We start from the raw sequence: 20838 nt of genomic DNA on the forward strand, positions 1-20838 counted from the left end.
ATTTGTGAGGCTCAAGAATATCAATATGGGAGTTTTAGTATCTGGAAGAACGGTACATGTGTACAACAATGCAGGCCTAGAATTTTTGCTGTCATTGGTGACACTGGGGGTTGTAAGTTGTGATTAGTTTTTCTTTATCCATTTGATCCAGCCTCCTGGGTGCTGTGAAAAGAGGTGAGACTACCATACACGATTCAGTCCTAGCTTTGACAACTAGCAAAGATTGGGGACCTGGAAAACTACTTAACTCTTATTGTTTGGGCCCAATTCTGGACTCTTGGTAGCAAGGAGTGTTCTGAAAAGTCCATCTGTGATATATTGTTTATATTTGAGAGGAAAACACACACCACATATACATATGTGTGTACATATGTATATTTGCACATATTATTCAATAATTGAAAATTCCTTCCCCTTGCATCTTTCTACTCCCTTTTACCTACAAAATGAGGAAGGGGCTGTCTGGGGACTGAGTCACTTGGCTGTGGAAGCAGATCCAAGTGCTACACATATTCTCAAGTAACTGGGAGAGAAGTGAAAGTGAGCCGGTATTGGACAGGGCTCAGCTACAGTTCCCTCTAAAGTGAGTCAAAGTATTAAAAAGTCATTATCCTTTCTTTTCTTTGGAGCAAAATGTATGGTTTCTGGAAGCCATGGAAAGGAATAAACAGATGTTGGTCTTAAAGCATAGATCTCTATCCTAGGCATGGGGAATGTCTGACCTACAGGCTATACAAGCCCTACAGAGGAATTTGGTCTGGCTTTGCCAAGGAAATCACAGGCAGCACTTGAAAATCAATAAATCTAGAAAACATTTATTTTTTTCAAAGCAAAATAAACTTTCATATTATTAAATGAATCATAATAATAAGGTAAAACCTTCAGGAGCATAAAAATGACCGTGAATGGATAGACACAGGACACATAGAAACATATGAAGAGAAAGACATGTATACCTTTTTGTCAGCTGCCTGGGACCCATCCGTCTGTAATGTGGTGACTCAGAGGACAGCCAGTATCAGGCAGGCTAGAAGTGCACAGGTGGTGAAAGTGTTAACAGTTTGTGGCAAAAGTACTGTGGCAAAATGACAAACCTCCCCCACATTGGATCTTAGATGAAGGTTAAGGAAATTATCCTATGCAAAAAATGCTTGAGTTGGATACGTTGCAAATCCAAGAGCAATCAAAGTGAAATAATTGTATCAAGGACAACACATAGTGCACAGTTATTAAAAGTGGAGTGACCTCTTACAAATAGCAACTACAAAGAAATGTTGATACAGAGTATCGATCTTTGGAAGAAAATTGGGTGCATTATTTCTGCTTGAAGCCCAAGGCAAACCTGTGTGCCTAGCTTGTGGTGATTTATTAAGAGCAACTATAAAAGCTAGTTTGGAGTGCCATTCCAGCTCAACACATGCTAACTCTGATCAACTAGGAAGCCAACTGTGTCTATATAATGTCAATGCTCCTCAGCACCATTTGGGGTCTGATCAGTAAGCCACTTTTACTAGGTCTCAAAACTCAGATAAGATATGTAGTGAATAAGCTATTTGCAAAAGTTGATCCATCCCTCATGTAGAGGGAGTTTGTGAGAGTCCATAGTGCCTGCAAGTTTTTCCCACCAGGCAAAATAAAACTATTTCCATAGGACCTATATTTCTTTGGGTCTGCTTAATTCACTTAGTATGATTTTTCCCAAGTCTTTCCATTTCCTAACAAACAGGGCGATGTCATTCTTTCTGATGGAGGTGTAGAATTCCATTAGATAGATAGATAGATAGATAGATAGATAGAGATATACTACATTTTCTTGATCAATTGATCTACTGAGGAGCATTTGGGTTGGTTCCATATCTTAGCTATAGTGAATAGTGCTGTGATAAACATGGTTGTGCTGGTAGCTTTAGTATGACCTTGTTTGTGATAATTTGGGTAAATGCCCAGAAGTGGGATTGTTAGGTCCCATGGTTTCCCTTATTTGCAATAATTAGTATACATCTAGGATAATCTTATCAGATGAGCAGAAAAGCTCAAAAGCTATGTATATATCACCATATAAGATGATGCTAAACAAAATGAATCCCAAAGATGGACACAAGAGGTTTTTCTTTGTCATTGTTGTTTTTAATGTAGTATGTGATTTTTTTGTTGTTTCTCTTGTATGATCTTCTACCTATGGTATATCTTCTGTTGTCACTGTATTTGATTTTGGTAACTGCATTTTGCATAAACATTTATCTAATTTGGGGAGGGGAAGGGGAATAACACAATGCCAAGCAAATCCCAGGATGACCCATTGCAACAATGATACTCACAAGACACTATGTTGGAAATGAACTTTACAACTTCTGGGGGAGGAGTTGGGAGAAGTGAGGGAAGTAGGGAGGGAAGGGATAGTAGGAGAAAAACAAAAGAGGGAGTAACAATGTTTGAGAAGAAATTTACTCATTCCCTTACTCATGTAACTGTAACCCCTCTGTACAACATCTTTACAATAAAATAAAATAAAACTATTTCCAAGTGTTACTTTGTCTCAGAACCATCTCAGACCAAATTACTGACAGCACAAACATTTTAAAAAGTTGATGGCTTGTGCAGGAGATTCCAATTGTTTTCTCTGTCTTGTGATGACACAATGGACATAACAAATACTGCCTGATTGACCAGTTGTAATGTAATTGCAGTTTGGCTATAAGAGGAATTGCTGTCACTGGAAGCCATGCACGGAACTACAAGAGTTGAAGTCTTATTTGAGAAGCATATTTTATCAATGAAAAACCTTGAGTTAACATCTGAAACCTTCAGTGGCCCTAAAACTGATGGTGTACCAGCGAGAGCTGGCTCACAAAAGGAGTCCAATGGATTTGTCAAGAAAAAGCTGAATTGTCTCCGTTGTAATCCAAGTGATTTAATTATATGTCACTACATCTTGCATGAAAAAAGTCTCTGTGAACAGTTATTGTGGTTATTGACATCAACAATGTGATGTCAAATAGGGTCATGCAGGCACTTTGCCAAAAGCAGAGTTTGACAACTGACAATTGAAGGACTTAGTGGGTCATCTTGATTCAATACAATGATGTTGCTTATCATTGTTTAGTATGGTAGCTGAATGTCAGAAACAAGCTTGTGAGGATCTACAAACTGCAGAAGTAAGTCAAGCAGTTCATGAAAATGAAGAGAAATTCTGTCAAGGAATTAGTGGTAGCAGGTGGTTCTGTGATCTAGTGTTCATGGTAGACATGACCAAGTATTTTTCATTGCAGAATGTCAAACAGCAGGGCCCCAAACAGCTTTTCCTCTCCCTGATTTTCAGTCTGAAAGGAAGAAAGCCTTTTTGGCACTTGAGGAGAGGTGCAAAACTAACTGAAGCCCTTAATGGAAGAGTCCAAGATACTAAGTGTAAACAAATGGAGTGGATCGTCTTTGCTACAGTGTTCCATGTGGAACCCACTGATATGCTTGGTAACATACAACAAGAAATCATTCAAGTACAAATCAATGCTAAACTGAAAGCTATGCTTCCAAATATTACATAAGCAACAATGAATAATCACATTTTGAGAAGACATACATTGACGTTGAGATATATGTCTATGTTCAAAAAACTTACTGCTGCCAGTGATTCTTTTCACAAGTTTCCATCACAAAGACTCAAATTGCTCCCAGTTGATGGACATGAACCAGAAAAGGCCATTATGAATACCATAGTCAATACCAGCTAACATCACATGAGCAAAGAGAAGCCTTACAGATGAGCTAATTAAATGTTTGACAAGTATAGTGGTATAATTATGAAGTTAATAACTTTGCATGGCCCATTAATGATATTATAAGTAATCAGACATCCCTTAGCATAAAAGTGGTTCCTAGCTCTATTCTAAAATCACTAGGGTTTGTTTTCCCCTCCAAAGTCTTCTAAATACACAGTTGTCTCGAGTGTGAGAGACACAATATATTCTGAGAAAGTACTCTTTATTGAATTATTGTTTACATTCCTGTGTCAGTGGATATTTATGCAACTTTAAAACCATTTATTCTCTTAGGACATTCCTTATCTTTTATTGAGAGAAGTTTTTCCACAGGCATAGATAGGGTTTGGTGATAAATATATATGTTGTCATTAGAGTAGTGATGTAAATATGTAGTCCATTCAACTCCAATGCATGTATCTTTAATACTAACTAACTCATATGTGACTGGTAAATAGGAAAGCCAGTTTTGAAGAGAAGTGGAGGTTTAGGTTCAATTTTCCCTTGCATGATAATGGTTTAAATCTATGAAAGCTTTACAACAGGAAAAGAAAATCTTTCATAATATATTAAGACCTTAATATAAAGGCTGGATATAGCTCACAGATAAGCTTTTCTCTTCTGCAAATGTAGTAGTTGCTTCAACATGGGGTCATGTGTGTGTGTGTGTGTGTGTGTGTGTGTGTGTGTGTGTGTGTGTGTGTGTGTGTGCCAGTCCTGGGACTTGAACTCTGCTCTGAGCTTGGAAGCTGTCTCTGAGCTTCTTTTGTTCAAGGCTAGCTAGCGCTCCACCACTAAGCCAAAGCATCACTTCTGGTTTGTTTTTGTTTTTTTTTCTTAACTAGTTCTGGGGCTTGAATTCAGGGTCTGGGCACTGTCCCTGAGTTTCTAGTTGCTCAAGGCTAGCACTCTACCACTTGAGCCACAGTGCCATTTCTGGCCTTTTCTGTTTATGTGGTACTGAGGAATGAAACCCAGCCATGGCTTCATGCATGCTAAGCAAGCACTCTACCACTAAGCCATATTCCCAGACCGCTTCTGGATTTTTTTCAGTAGTTTATTAGAGATGAGAGTCTCACAGACTTTCCTGCCCAGTCTGGCTTCAAACCTTGATCCTCAGATCTCTGCCTCCCTGAGTAACAAGGATCACAGGTACCTGTGCCTGGCAAGAGGGGCTGCATCTTTATTTTACTATGTTAAACTTTCTGGAGAATTTGATATTTAGGTAAAAAAGCTGAAGTTATTCCCTCACATGAAAAGAAAAATTAGTGATCAAAATTTTGGTTAAGCTGAAGTGAATGTCTTTCAGAGAGCAAAAGAAGAGGGGGGGGGGGGGGGAAAGTAAGACTCTGCTAAAAGGCCAACAATGTTTGGAATGACTGAAATTTTACAGCAAATGTCCATGGAAATTTAACCATAGGATATAATTAATTTTTAGGATTTTAATTGGTTTTATTAAAAGGCTGATTTCAAACAGCTTTATTGGTTTTATTAGTCTGACTTTAATCTTGTTTTCCTCATATGCTTTGTTTATTAGTGTTCAATTTTGCAAAGGTAACATTTTCTAGGAAAAATAGTGTGTAAAATATATGTATTATGATACATGTATCTCATTAAACATTATGAATATATTTCATATTATAATATATATTAAAAAATAAACCCATAGTGCTCATAGTCCTATTACTTAATTAGCTTTCAATAATCTGAGTACTTATATCTGCTTGGTACAATTTGTTTATAAATCTAAGTTAAATTGAAGTTCATACACAATTTCATAAATATCTATTTAACAACATATTATCCATGGAACTAAGAGCAGAATAATTTGCAATCTCATGAAAACTTTTACTGCATGTGAGATAGACACTATGCTAAGTTATGAAAAATCCTGTTGTAATTTTCACAATAGATTTAGGAGGTTGATATCATTACTCACCTTTACAGAAGAGAAAAGCAAAATTAAAGAACGTTAAATAATTAGCTCAGGAACAATATATAGTACTGAGTATGTGTGCACATGTATGGACGACTTGGGGATAGGAAAGATTATAGCAAAATTATTTGACTCATAATAAAATCAGAAGTGGTTATTACAGATTTTTTTAATCTAGTGAAATTATACTCCTTAAGGTCTGTTATAGGAAAGACAGGTATAGGAAGTCACAGTATGCAATGTATATATGTGAAATGGAACTAGAAAAATTGAGGGTGTGGTGAGATTGGCAAAATGGGGAGAATGGTGAAAGGTGTGACATGGATCAAGATGTACTTGAAAACTGACATATTGAATTGAAACTCCTTTTATGAGTACTTAAAGATAATTTGTTTTTGTTTTTGTTTTTTATTGTGAAAATACTGTACAGAGGGGTTACAATTACATGGGCAAGATAATGAGTACATTTCTTATCAAGCATTGTTGCCTCCTCCTTTGTTTCCCCTTACCATCCCATCCTCCCCCCACCCCCCACCTATTCCTCCCAGTCCCTCTTCCACCCCCCCCCCCCCACCAAAGTTGTAAAGTTTGTTTTCAACATAACGACTTGTACATCTCATTGTTGCAATGGGTCCACCTGTATCCCTATTTAAGCGATTTGTTTTTCCCCTTCCCTTCCACAAATTATATCGACATCAAATACAGTGAAAGCAGGGGTTATACTGTGGGGGAGGGACATACAAAGCAACAAAGAAATAATCTTATAAATGTGTTAGAAACAATCACATGAAAGAAAAAAAACATTTGAATACATATCTTAGGGTTCATTTCCCTAGCATCAACTTATCTGACCTTTTCTGCTTGACTCAGACATATACTAGATATTGCAAATAAGGAAAACCATGGGACCTATGTTTCTTTGGGCCTGGCTTACTTCATGTAATATAATTTTTTCCAAGCCTTTCTTTTTCCTAACAAATGGGCAATATCATTCTTTCTGATGGAGGCATAGAATTTCCATTGTGTATATATACCACATTTTCTTGATATATTCATCTACTGAGGGGCATCTGGGTTGGTTCCATATCTTAGCGATGGTAAATAATGCTGCAATAAACACAGTTGTGCTGGTAGCTTTAGTGTGGTCTTGTTTGTCAACATTTGGGTAAATGCCCAAAAGTGGGATTGCTGGGCCATAGGGGAGCTCTATGTGGAGTCTTTTGAGGAACCTCTATACTGCTTTCCAAAGTGGTTAAACAAGTTTACACTCCCACCAACAATGCAGTAAGGTTCCCTTCTGTCCACATCCCCTCCTGCATCTGTTGTTATTAGAGTTCTTGATTTTAGCCATTCTAACTGGAGTGAGGTGGTATCTCAATGTTGTTTTGATTTGCATTTCTTTTATGGCTAGGGAGGTTGAACATTTCTTCATGTGTCTATTGGCCATCCTTCTTTCCTCTTCAGAGTTTTTAGCCCACTTTAGCCCCAGACTCCTCTTTAAGTCTTTAGCCCACTTATTTATTGGGCAGTTGTTTCTTAAAGATAATTTTTAAAGATCAATTTTATAAGTGAATGTATGAGCACAAGGTAGTTGCTACTGCTATTGAAAACCTTTGTCAAGACCTTTCTAAGGTGCAGGAAAACCTTATTTATTTTATTTGATTGATCTATCAACTTATAATACTGCTTCCTCTTACCTTAGGTACTCAACTCATCAAACCGATTTTAAAATACTACACAAGGAGGACAAGTGTTCTCAAGTCACATCTCTCAGATTTCAAATTCACATCTACCAGTAGCCTGTGTGGGAAGAGTATGATCTTTCTATGTTTGCTCCCTAGTGATCACTGTGAATAAGTACAACTCAAATCACAGAAAGCTTAGCTGAGGGAGAGTGGGTTTACTGGTCCGCTTCAGTTGATCCTATTTGTCCTGCTTATCCAAGAACTGAATCTCGACATTTGTTCATTAGTACACACTTCAAACTAGTGGGAGGAATACAGACATTACTACCATTAAGAATAATTGTTGGAACTCTAGAATATGTAATGTCTTTAGGCATTAAAGCTAAAGCAACTAGTCTGTCTTTGCCTCATATAATCACTCTTTGTTCACACTTCTACCCTTTCTGGATCTTGTTCCCCAGTTGTTCCAAAGTAGAACAGAGAGCAAATAGTCTCTTCCTGGGGTTAAGCAACCCTAGCGATTGCGAGAGAAGACCAGTTGGTTCTCTCTTCAGTGGACTGCTAGGCCTGGAGGCCAAGTTGCTCTTTTAGAAGAGTCTCTGGCTTTCATCCCTTAGCTGCTTAATTTTGTAGTTGTTGAATGAAAGAATTACAACATATACTGCCAGCTCAGTTCTGTCTCCCAACATTGCTCCTGAAGCAAAGCAAAAGGTATGGCTTAGCCACTTATGAGAAACATCTTATGAAAATTCTTTAAAGAAGTCACAGTTAATGCCATCTACAGACTACTACATATCTTTCTGTCCTCTTGTAGGTGGAACATATTCATTTTTCATGGTGGATGAATCATAAGGCAATTTAAAACTATTTAGCCATAAAAAATTCCTGCTGCATGCACAGAAGAAAGATTAAATTTAAGGCAATTTCTCCTATCAGGAGAAAATGAATATACTCATGAAAGCAATTCATTTGAAAAGTAACTTGAGTCACCTATTTCTATTCTTGTTACCATCTGAATGTTGAAAAACTAAATTAAATACTATAGGGACTATAAGATGTTTTTTTTTTCTTCAAAAAAAGTGTGTTTTAGTTGTCAGTCTAACTTCACATAAAAAAGCAAGTTGTGCTTTTAAAAGAAGAAAAGTGTTAAATTTATGCTAACATGATACTATTCTTACTGTATGAAACAGTGTTTGCTACTAAATCCAGTATTAATTCTAGTGAGTCCTCAGAATCAGAGATACTGACTTCTTTTCTATACTTGGAGAGAGCTCAAGATTTTAGTTTTGCAGAGGTAGTGTTAAGTCTAAGACACAGATTCTGATGTCCCCACTCATTCTTTTCCAGTGAAAGGAAATACCGGCTGCAAAGCATGGTACATTTAGAGTAACCCATGCTCTCCCACTTTGCAAATGATGTTCCAACATGTAAGAATTACTTAATAGAAAATTACCTTTAGATAATCAACTAACTCATCCCTTCAATCGGAGGAAAAGTTAGTTTAATTAGTACGAAGCATTAATTAAATATAGATAGCTTAATTATTTTGGGTTTTTGATTACCAGAAACTATTTTTCATGAGAAATAATTTTCATGGGTGTTATTTAAATGTTTGGATACTTTGAGGGGAGCAAATGATAAAGCAAAAAAACATTGAATAAATATTTTTTAACTCCTTTAGCCTATCTTTTTTAGGTTTATGAATATAGGGAAAGTCTATGCCCTGGTATGTTAAAATGGTAGAGGTGTGATGGGGAGAAATTTTTATCAAATAATGAGAAAGAATATGCATGTCTGCATATTCTTATAGACATACCATTTTGTTATTTTTCCTCCATTTCTTAAATCAGATAAATGTATTTATAAGACACAGGGTACCAAAATAAAAAAGTGACAACAGAGGATAAACCAAAGGGAAAAAAAACAAAAAAAGAAAGAATTTCATACAGTATATTAAAACCCCCACAAATTCTTGTTTTCATATCTTGGAGTTCATTTCGATTAGTATCATTTTATTCTATTTAATTAATTAATTTTTTTGTCAGTGGTGGGGCTTGAACTCTGGGCTTGGGTGCTGTGCCTCAGCTCTTCAGCTGAAGGCAAGCACTCTACCGCTTGAACTACAGCACTATTTCTGGTTTTCTAGTGGTTTATTGGAGATAAGAGTCTCACAGACTTTCCTGCCTGGGCTGGCTTTGAACCATGATCCTCAGATCTCAGCCTCCTGAGTAGCTAGGATTACAGGAGTGAGCCACCAGTGCCTGGCTTCAATTAGCATTGTTTTATATGATCATATGTACATAGCTATTGAGCTATCGTGATCCTCTATTAGGATTATCCTAGACATATACTAGGGAATATAAATGAGGGGAACCTTGGAGCCTATGTTTCTTTGGGTCTGTCTTATTTCACTTAATATGATTTTTTCCTAGTCTTTACATTTCCTTATGAATGGGGCAATGCCATTCTTTCTGATGGAAGCATAGAATTATGTACATATACATACATATATATATATATATATATACAAAAATATAATTTTCTTGATTCATTCATCTACAGACAGGCATTTGGATGGATTCCATATCCTGAGCAAAAGAAGCTCAGGAACAGTGCCCAGGCCTTGGTAAATAATGTTGGTAAATAATGTTGCAATGCATATGGTTTTGTTTCTTGCAACTATTCTTTTTTAATTTTTAATTTTTTATTGTGAGAGGTTATAATTACATGAGCAAGATAATGAGTACATTTCTTATCAAGCATTGTTGCCTCCTCAACTTTGTTTCCCCTTCCATCCCTTCCCATCCCCCCTCCCTCCCCGCCAGGCCAACTTGTAAAGTTCGTTTTTCAACATTACCACTTGTACATCTCATTGTTGCAATGGGTCCACCTGTATCAGTATTTAAACAGTTTGTTTTTGCCCTTCCCCTCCACAAATTATACCAACATCACATACAATGAAAGCAGGGGTTATACCATGGGGGAAGGACATTCAAAGCAACAAAGAAATCATCTTATAAATATGTTAGAAACAATCACAAAAAAGAAAGAAAAACATTTGAATACTTATCTTGAGGTTCATTTCACCTAACATCAACTCTGATCTTTTCTGCTTGTCTCAGACATATACTAGTTATTGCAAATAAGGGAAACCATGGGACCTATGTTTCTTTGGGCCACTTCTCTGAAGAGGAAAGAAGGATGGCCAATAGACACATGAAGAAATGCTCAACATCCCTAGCCATAAAAGAAATGCAAATCAAAACAACATTGAGATTCCACCTCACCCCAGTTAGAATGACTATAATCAAGAACTCTAATAACAACAGATGCTAGAGGGGATGTGGACAGAAGGGAACCCTACTGCATTGTTGGTGGGAATGTAAACTTGTTCAACCACTTTGGAAAGTAGTATGGAGGTTCCTCAAAGGACTCCACATAGAGCTCCCCTATGACCCAGCAATCCACTTTTGGTTATTTACCTGAATGATCACAAACAAGACCATACTAAAGCTACCAGCATGACTGTGTTTATTGCAGCACTATTTACTATAGCTAAGATATGGAACCAACCCAGATGCCCCTCAGTAGATGAATGGATCAAGAAAATGTGGTATAGATACACAATGGAATTCTATGCCTCCATCAGAAAGAATGACATTGCCCCATTTGTTAGGAAATGGAAAGACTTGGAAAAAATTATTCTTACGTACAAATGTTGTCTTTTAGAATATCATTGTTCAGCACATAGGTCTTTTTTTCTCTCTTCTCTGGGGGGGGGGGGGGGGTGTCTGGTTGCTGTCCCTGAGCTTTGTTTGTTTTTTGGTCCCATCACGGGGCCTGAACTCTGGGCCTGGGCACTGTCCCTCAGCTCTTCAGCTCAAGGCTAGTGCTCTACCACTTGAGCCACAGCGCCACTTCGGCTTTTTTTTCTTTTTGCTTATGTGGTGCTGAGGAATCGAACCCAGGGCCTCATGCATGCAAGGCAAGCACTGTACCACTAAGCCACTTTCCCAGCCCTATGTTCCTGAGCTTTTGTCCTCAGGTTAGCACTCTGCCACTTAAACCATAGCTCTACTTCTGTTTTTCTGGTGGTTAATTGGAGATGAGAGTCTCACAGACTTTCCTGTCTGGGCTGGCTTTTAACTGTCATCCTTGTAGCTCAGCCTTCTGAGTATCTAGAATTAAAAGCATGAACCACCAGTATCTGGGAGCACGTAGTCTTAATGTTCTACTTGTGGCATTCAAACTTAACTTCTAAGTTGAATTTTTCTGAATGTTCATTATATTCTTCCAGTGATCAATTGATAAAAGCATCTCTATAGATCCTGTAGTTCAACATTCATCCAGGTCTTTTTTTTTTATTTGCCAATCCTGGGGCTTGAATTCAAGGCCTGGGCTTCTTTTCCTCAGCTTCTTTTGCTCAAGGTTAGCACTCTACCACTTGAGCCATAGTGCCACTTCTGGCTTTTTCTGTTTATGTGGTACTGAGGAATTGAACCGAAAGTTTCATGCATGCTAGGCAAGCACTCTACCACCAGGCCACCTTCCCAGCCCCTGCAGCTCTTTTTTAATTAAAATATTTTTTTCAGTTAGAATATATGTAACATGAACAGGTATCATTGTGGTATTTCCATACATGCACATAGTATAGTTTGAAGAAATTCCCCCTCTACCATATTTCTATTTCTCCCTTTCCTCCTCTGCCTTTTATTAAACAGGGGTAGGTTTCATTATGCTGTGTATGTATGTATGTATACATATGTTCACATATAAACAAGATGTATGCAAATATACATAGAAAACATAAAATTTTCGTAAATAAAAGTCTTTATTGCTCAATAGTAAGCAGTAATAGTATTAAAGACGTGACATGAATCCAGGCAGTGATGGCTCACACCTGTAATCATAGCTATTCAGGAGATTGAGATCTGAGGATCATGGTTTGAAGCCAAACCTGGCAGAAAAGTCCAAGAAACTCTTATCTCCACTTAACCACCAAAACAGCCAGAAATAGAGCTGTGGGTCAAGTGATAGAGCACTAGCCTTGGGGCAACAAAATCTCAGGGACAGAGCCCAGACCCTGAGTTCAAGCCCCAAGAGCAGCAGATGGTGTGTGCACGTGTGTGCACACACACATAAATACACACACACACACACAGGACATGATTGTAAAAGGACTGTTTGGCAGGGAACTGATAGAGGGAGGATGGAGGAAGGAAAGAGTGACAAGGGGTAAATATGATAACATGTATATATACGTATATATGTACATGTATCAACATTGCATAACGAAATTCACTAAAAACTGCTTTAAAGGGAGAGGGAGGAGGATGGCTAACAAGAAGTAATAGAGATGAGTACATTTTATCCAATCTCATTATATGAATGTAGGCAAATATCAGAGTGAAACAATTTTGTACAATTAATTTAAAATACATTTTAAAAGCCTCAGAAGTAAAAAGAAAAACATTAAAGCTTAAGAAACACTGTAATTCTCAATCTTAATAGCATGACTGACTCACATCAGACATTAATCAGTGTTTCCTTTATACTGATAACCTTACTTTTTAAACAAATCTTCTGTTTTATTTAACTATTCTACTAAATCAGCACTAAGACTTCATTTTTCCACAGTAGCCTAGTTTGCCATAATGCACATGCACATCATTCTGTATAGGATTTTGTAGACTTGTTTGTACATTTTTGTTAGTATGAAGCAGTTGTACAGTGGCCATATATACATGCAATATACCCTAACCAGATTTATTCCCTCCTAAGTAACATGTCTTGTAGGGCAGCTTATCCAGGAAGTGGAATCTGACATGGAATTTCCTTCCATTTCTTATCCCTGACTCTCTGCTAGCTTCCCTGTTCCTCAGTGCCTCAGTGTTTCAGCTTTTTTTTTTTTTTTTTAGAGAACCTAAAACTAATGCTAATGCTTGAAATCAAACAAACTTAGTTTTTATAACTCTTAAAAAGTGTGAGCAATTCTCTGCAGCGGGGGTAGAGAGGGCCGGAAACAGTGTTGAAAATAAGGTATGTTTTTTACCCTTCTCTTGCCCTCGGCTCGATCTTAAGCCTCTCTTTTTCAGTGTGTCCCTGAAAGTCACAGTGCCTTTAATCTACCACCTTATTGCTCAGTGGTCTCCTAATTGAACACTTTTGCCAGTCTTACCTTCTCATTTTCTAAAGTGTATGTGCTGGAGAGCAAGTCAGTACTTCGTGTATGCTAAGCACACACTATTCCAGTAAGCCTAGCCCTCATTTTGTTCAACGTTTAGATTATATAGTTTACTATTCTATTTTGCTCAGTGGTCTCCTAATTGAACACTTTTGCCAGTCTTACCTTCTCATTTTCTAAAGTGTATGTGCTGGAGAGCAAGTCAGTACTTCGTGTATGCTAAGCACACACTATTCCAGTAAGCCTAGCCCTCATTTTGTTCAACGTTTAGATTATATAGTTTACTATTCTATTTAAAGCCAAATAAATTTTAATAATTTTAAGTGCTCTTTTTAACGACTAAATTTTTTCATCAAATATTTTAAAACACCCTTATACACTTAATATGTTGAATTTTAAGTTCTTCAATTTTTTTTTAGTATGTTGGTGGGGGAGGTTGGCCCATCATGGGGCCTGAACTCTGGGCCTGGGTGCTGTCCCTCAGCTAGTGCTCTACCACTCAAGCCATAGCGCCACTTCTGGCTTTTTCTGCTTATGTGATGTGGAGGAATGGAACCCAGGGCCTCATGCATGCAAGGCAAGCACTCAACCACTGAGCCACCTTCCCAGCACACAATTGTCTTTTTTAATAGTGGCTATTAATTGCATGAAGGGGTTTAACTATGGTATTTCTATACATGTATATATTTTGCTTTGATCAAATTCAATATATGGTGTGTGTGTAGGTTTCATTATGCTATGTATGTATATATATATATATATATATATATATATATATATATATATATATATATATGTTCACACAAACAAGATTTATGTAAATATACAAAATTATCATAAATAAAAGTCCTTGTTGCTCAATTGTAAACAGTAATAGTTTTAAAATCATGACATGAATCCTTGAATTCAAGAGGACCTGGGCATTGTCCTTTAGCTTTTACACTTAAGGCTGGTACTCTACTACTTGGGCCACAGCTCTGCTCTGGCTCTTTGATGGCTAATTGGGAGTAAGAGTCTTATGGAGTTTCCTACATAGGTTGTTTTTGAAGTTCAAGCCTCAGATCTCAGCTTCCTCAGTAGCTAGGATTACAGACATGAGTTACCACATAGCTTTAAAATGTTTTAAATAGTGAACTATTGCTTAACTGTTCCCAGAATTTAATCTTTATACTTTATAATTGAAATTCTTTATTTGTCAAATTTTTGAAAAAATCATAAATTGAAATGTAAATGAAAATTTTCATTTACCACAAAGCTTAACTATTTTTAAATGTCTTCTGGTTTGTATTATCATTACAATTATTAGCAATATCCAATTCATCAAAGCAGGATAACTATATTACAATTTTTTGCAATTAAATTTATGTAATATCACACATCTTCTAAGGAGATGAATGCATATTCCTTTTCATTTGGTGCATCTGTGTACAACAATTGCTGTAATGAGTTAGAACTCAGAATTAATTTTATTCTGATTTTAATTTATATTATTTGTAAGTAATGAGGATCTGTGTTCATAAATGTGAGTAATTGGGAATGTAATAGGTTTTGTTTTAGAAACATCATTTAATTTTTGAATTCCTGTCAAACATTTGTGGAAAAGTACATAAAATATTTGAAATGATCTGTGAGTTGGGTTAATTTTGTTGAAAGCGAAGATCTGAAGGACATCACTGATCAAGATGCATTGTGCTCAGGATGAATTGAAATCCCTTTGCACAGTACTCAAATGTAATTGTTTTTTTAAAAAAAAGAAACAAAGGTTTTGAAACTGCCTAAATGTAAACGGATTTGCTACTTAGTCATGAAAGATATTCATTTTATCAATGCCTCAGCAACATTTTACATTTCTCTTTATTTGATTTATTGAAGGCTCTCATTCCATGAATAATGCCACAGTAATGTTAGCCATGGGGAGAGTTGACTTTTCTTTATCAAGTGAAAGCAAGGGTGAAAAAGAGATCCTTCGGACATTTAAAGCACAAGGATGTTTTCAGATCACATTTGGATATGGTATACATGAAACTGAGGTTCTAGAAATCAGTCCACCAAACAATCAAGATAACTGTTTGTGTGTCTATTGTAAGTTGATAGGGTCCTCTTAAAGACTTTAACTGAGCTGCTGAGGTTTGTGGTAATAATCAGCAGGACAGCTCTCAGAAGTATAAATGGTTCCTAACTACGAAAGATACAGTAAACATACTTAGCCAAAAAGGAAATGCAAATCAGAGGCACACTGAGATAATCAGAACATCTATCATCAAGAAAACAACAAATGGTGGGGCTAGGGGATGGGAACCTCCTCCCAACCACTATCAAATCAGTGGTTTCTCCAAAAGCTAAAACCAGACTCAATTTATGACTCAACTGTACCAGACTTGAGCATATATCCAAGGGAGTGTAACTTAACACACAAGAAAGCTATTTGCATTTCCATGTTTATCCCGGTACTATTCACAATAGTTAAGCACTTGAATAAGCCTAGGTGTGCAGACACTGGTGGATATATTACAGAAACATTATATGTATGTGTATCTCTATATATGCATATATGCATATCTCTTTTTATATATGTATATATGTATATATGTACATACATATTGGATTATTACTTGGCTACAAAGAAGAATGAAGTTATGTCCTTTGTGGAACCTAGATTTAACATGATAATAATAGCAATAAGAATGGAAAATCAGTGGGAAAGGAGAATCTTGTTGGAATGGGGGGGGGGTGGATCAAGGTAATGGAAAGGGGAAAGAGATGCTTTTGGAGAGTGAAGGTCAACGTATATTACATATAAATATTAAAATACCATCATGAAACTATCAAATACTGTCTGAGAAGGGGACATAGAGGCAAGGGATTTAGGGAATACAATAAAAGGGTTGAAATTATTTAAAGTACATTCTACATAGTTATGCAGGTTTCAAAATGAACCCCCTGAACTATTGATGCATGCAAATAAGAGTAGCTTTAAGAGCAATGTAGAATTAGTTGTAAATCACACCTTTTAAAATACATTATCTACAAACATGTTAAAATAGATAATAAAACAGATATTTTTAAAAAGTTTCCCTGTAAAACAAAACAAAACAACAAAAAGCACAACGTAATAGAAAATTCTGACCACAGAACTGATATTTGAGATCAGTCCTTGAGCCTTTACTGGCTTTCACATTTTTTAAGGTTCTTGAATCCTTCCATGCCTATTAATGATCTTGTCCTCAGTATCAGTGTCCTCATGCTAAAACTGGAGTGTCCCTAAGAATTCTACCATCACTCAGGAAAACCCAAAGCAATTTGAAAGCATCTCACCTATATTCTTTTTGACCTTTCTGATTATTGTTGAAACTCATGGGATAGTTGAGTGGAATTTAGTTTTTTTCATTAGACAGTGTCATAAATTTAGCTCAATCCATAGATGAAGTCTAGTTTAACTATTATCAAAGCAATCTTCTCAACCACTAGTATTCTCCTAACATGCTCAGAGCATTGGTAGTTCAGCATTCCAGTACTAAACAGCCCTAATCATGGGGGTTCTAGGCTGGGTGCATGGGAAAGCACTCTGTGGGTGCTTCTTTAAAATGCAATGAGAACATGAGCTTTTTTCCTTTCAGGTTCATCTTTTCTCCAGGGATGCACTGAGACAGGTTTTATCAGGATTCCTACCTTGGGATGGGTCTGGAATCCACCTCTTTGGAACTTTATTTTAAAATAATCCTAAATGACATCCCTTGACACCATATTAGCTCTTTATGTTAAGCTCCTTGTTCATCAGAGGGAAAATTGGCCTCGTCTACCACTACAAGAACTGAAAGCTCCAAACTTTTAACCATAATATGTAAACCAATGTGAAATACAAAATGGTTTAGTGTATTCAGCTTTTGTTTGTTTGTTTGTTTGTTTTTGTTGCTGGTCCTGAGGCCTGAACTGTTTTTGTTGCTGGTCCTGAGGCCTGAACTCGGGGCCTGGATGCTATCTCTGAACTTCTTTCTTAAAGCTAGCACACTACCACTTGAGCCACAGCTTCACTGCTAGCTTTTTCAGGTGCTTAATTGTGACTGGAGGTAAAGTCTCAGAGACTTTCCTGCCCAGGCTGGCTTTGAACCATAATTCTCATGTGTGACCCGCATGCACCCAGCTAGTATTTACTTTTTAATGGTGAGTAGCATTTCCAATGATGAAAACTACCTACTTACCTGTGCATATCCACTGGCATGTGCTTTTTGTGCTCTGGGCATTTATTATGTGGGGTTTTGTTAGTTTGTGTGTGTGTGTGTGTGTTTTGTCAATCATGGGACTTGAACTCTGGGCGTGGGAGCTGTCCCTCAGCTCTTCAGCTCAAGGCTGCGTTCTACCACTTGAGCCACAGTACCACTTCCGGTTTTTGAGTGGTTTATCGGAGATAATAGTCTCACAGACTTTCCTTCCCCAGGCTGGCTTTGAACTGATCCTCAGATCTCAGCCTTCTGAGTAGCTAGGATTACAGGCGTGAGCCACTGGAGCCTGGCTTATTATGTATTTTTAATGCATAAAAATAATTAGAAGTGAAAAAAGAATTATAATTAATCTAGGAAACAGTTTACCCCGAAGAAACAAAATCATGTTATAATTGCATTAGCCTGTGTCTTTCTTTTCTCTCTGATTCAATACTGGGCTCACTGTTATGTCAGCCTAGACATTTGTTTTATGGATGATGATATCTGCATTTGCAGATTACAGAATGGTTAATGTCATCAGATTAGAAGGGTCAAAGCCTGCAGTGGATAGGAGGAATTAAATCAGGAAGTTCTAATGTAGATTAGAGAAATGACTGGCTCATTGGTTGCTATGGGGAAATGTTTTCAATTCCTTCCATACTATGAACATTCTTGGATGTAGAAGGATTCAGGTCTGGACAGCACCTAAGTAGTTCTATTGCCATTGTATATCATCTTGCAAATAATTTGATAATAAAATCTGGAAATCCATTAAATATTATTTAGCATAGGGAAAAACAAACAAGGAATGTCCTATTTGGGCTAATACTATCTGAACAATATATAGGTCATTTGGGATAGGACCTTAGAGGACTGGAAGGTTTCTTTAGTAATGGAAAATTTTAAACACAATACTATAGATATTTGATTTTGATTATTGGTAAGTAGTTTCTTAAAGTCAAGTTTTTTTTTTCTAAATCTTACTTATACTTACTTTAATACCAGAGTTTTAAGACTGTTGAAATTTACCATATGCAAAACAACTCATCCAGAAGAACATCCATTCATTTAGAAGAGAGTCAATATGATGGGCTTCTCACACAGCAAGTTGACCATGAGTGCCACCCTCTTTAACCCCAGGGTAAAGGCCTCCTTTCCAATCCAGCAAGTATGGTCCTCTATTGGTGTATTGAAAAACTGTTTAATTGATGATCTGCTCTAAAAACTGAAATAATTTTTAAAAGATGAGCTAATATAATCGATTCTCATCATTTATTTTTCCAAATACATATTTCAATGAAAATAATATTTATAATTGAAAATTAATTAAAGTTAAAGCCATCTCATAAATACCCAGAGTCACTTTAGAAGTCTTCCCTTTTCCATGAGGGATGCATTCCAAGATCCCCATGGAAGCCTGGAAACATGGCTAGTGCTGAAATCTTAGCTTACCTATGTGCTTTTTATTTTCTTGTACAGATATGTCTGTGATAAAGTTTAATTTCTAAATGAGGCATGCTGAGAGACAACAATAACCAGTAACAAAAGAAAACAATTGTAACAGCATGCTATACCAACATATGGTTACTTTTTAAAAAATGTTACTCTCATACTTGAAGGAAGCACTTATTGTTTCTTTTTGGCTTATCTGGATTGTCAGCATTCCTACTCTTATGCCTTGGAGCTATTTTTAAATAAAGTACTGCAACAATTGTTCTGATGCCTGGAGTGGCTACTGAGTAAGGGATGAGTAAGGCATATAAGATGGCTACCCTACAAAAAGATGGGATAAGATAGGAAGTCTAAGAAATTGTATCACACTACTCAGAACGGCAAGCTTAAGACAAATTTAAAATTGTTTATTTCTGAAAATTTTACTAAATATTTTCAGATCATGATTGACTATAAGTGAAACCATGAAAAGCAAAATGACAAACTGGGAGGGATACATGATTACTATTACGAATAGACATTTAAATTGAACCTGGAGACCTTTTATTTTCTTAGTAACTATTTACACTAAATAGTTGGGCTTATAAACTTTTCAAAATGTATTGGTTTTTGTTTTGTAGTCATAATTAAAATGGTAACAACCCTTAAAAGACCTGTGAATTAGAGGCTTGCCCCTTAGTAGAAAATAACGAAGCATTTGAAGTTAAATACCACAAATGGCAGCAGAGATGGTATCTGTGTGTTCATTGGTTCTGGGTTTTAAACACTTATTAGAAAACTTTAACCTTTGTGAGAGAGAACACCAGACTATTTTTTTTTAACTTTACTAGTGCAGTTCCTTTCTAACAGGGCTAGTTTATTATAGTAGCTAAAATACGTTAGCCTGTGAATCTGGATTAATGAATACTTTAAAAGTTGACCCAGTAGGAAAAAAAAAAACCACGGTCAGCATTTCTGAACTCATTTGTCTTCTATTACCCACATGGGACCTTAACCAACAACACAGAGGTCTCAGTTCTTCAGATAAGTATGGCAGACTTCAAAAGAATTGTGTTTTTTCAGGAGGCAGGTTAGTAGCATTCAGGGAAGAGAAGACAGGGAAAAGTGAGCTAAAGTAGAAAAGTGAAATGAAAACTATGAGTACGTGTTTTAAAACAGCTAATTCCAGACAATACGCCTCTATTTTAATTTTTAAACAGAAGGGAACATAAAAATGTTTATTTTTAACTCAAAAAATCACTTGTCTTTACCTCTGAACTTGAAATTTTTAGCCAAAGAACATCTACTCCAGTGAATTAAAGGCCCTGGTAAAGCTGTTCTCAGTCTTTCTTAGTTCATCTAACCTCACTCTTCTCATCTTTGCTATCTTAAAATTAAAACAAAAATTCAGGCCAGAGCTATTTGGGGGTGATTATGTTATCATTAGGATTAGAGAGGTTGTCTCAGATCTCAAAAGGTTTGATGCAATTTTTAAGTGATAAATTGTGGCTATATATGTGTGTGTGTGTGTGTGAATAGTTATGTTGCAGACCTTTCCAGTACTGCTTTGAAAATGCCATCGATTTTGACCTTGTGGGAATAAGGGTGGAGATTATTTTTATAGCTATTCTCTGCACTAATAAATATA

Source organism: Dipodomys spectabilis, unplaced genomic scaffold (assembly GCF_019054845.1).
Source record: "Dipodomys spectabilis isolate Male_0828 unplaced genomic scaffold, ASM1905484v1 ptg000140l, whole genome shotgun sequence".
Lineage (NCBI taxonomy): Eukaryota > Metazoa > Chordata > Mammalia > Rodentia > Heteromyidae > Dipodomys > Dipodomys spectabilis.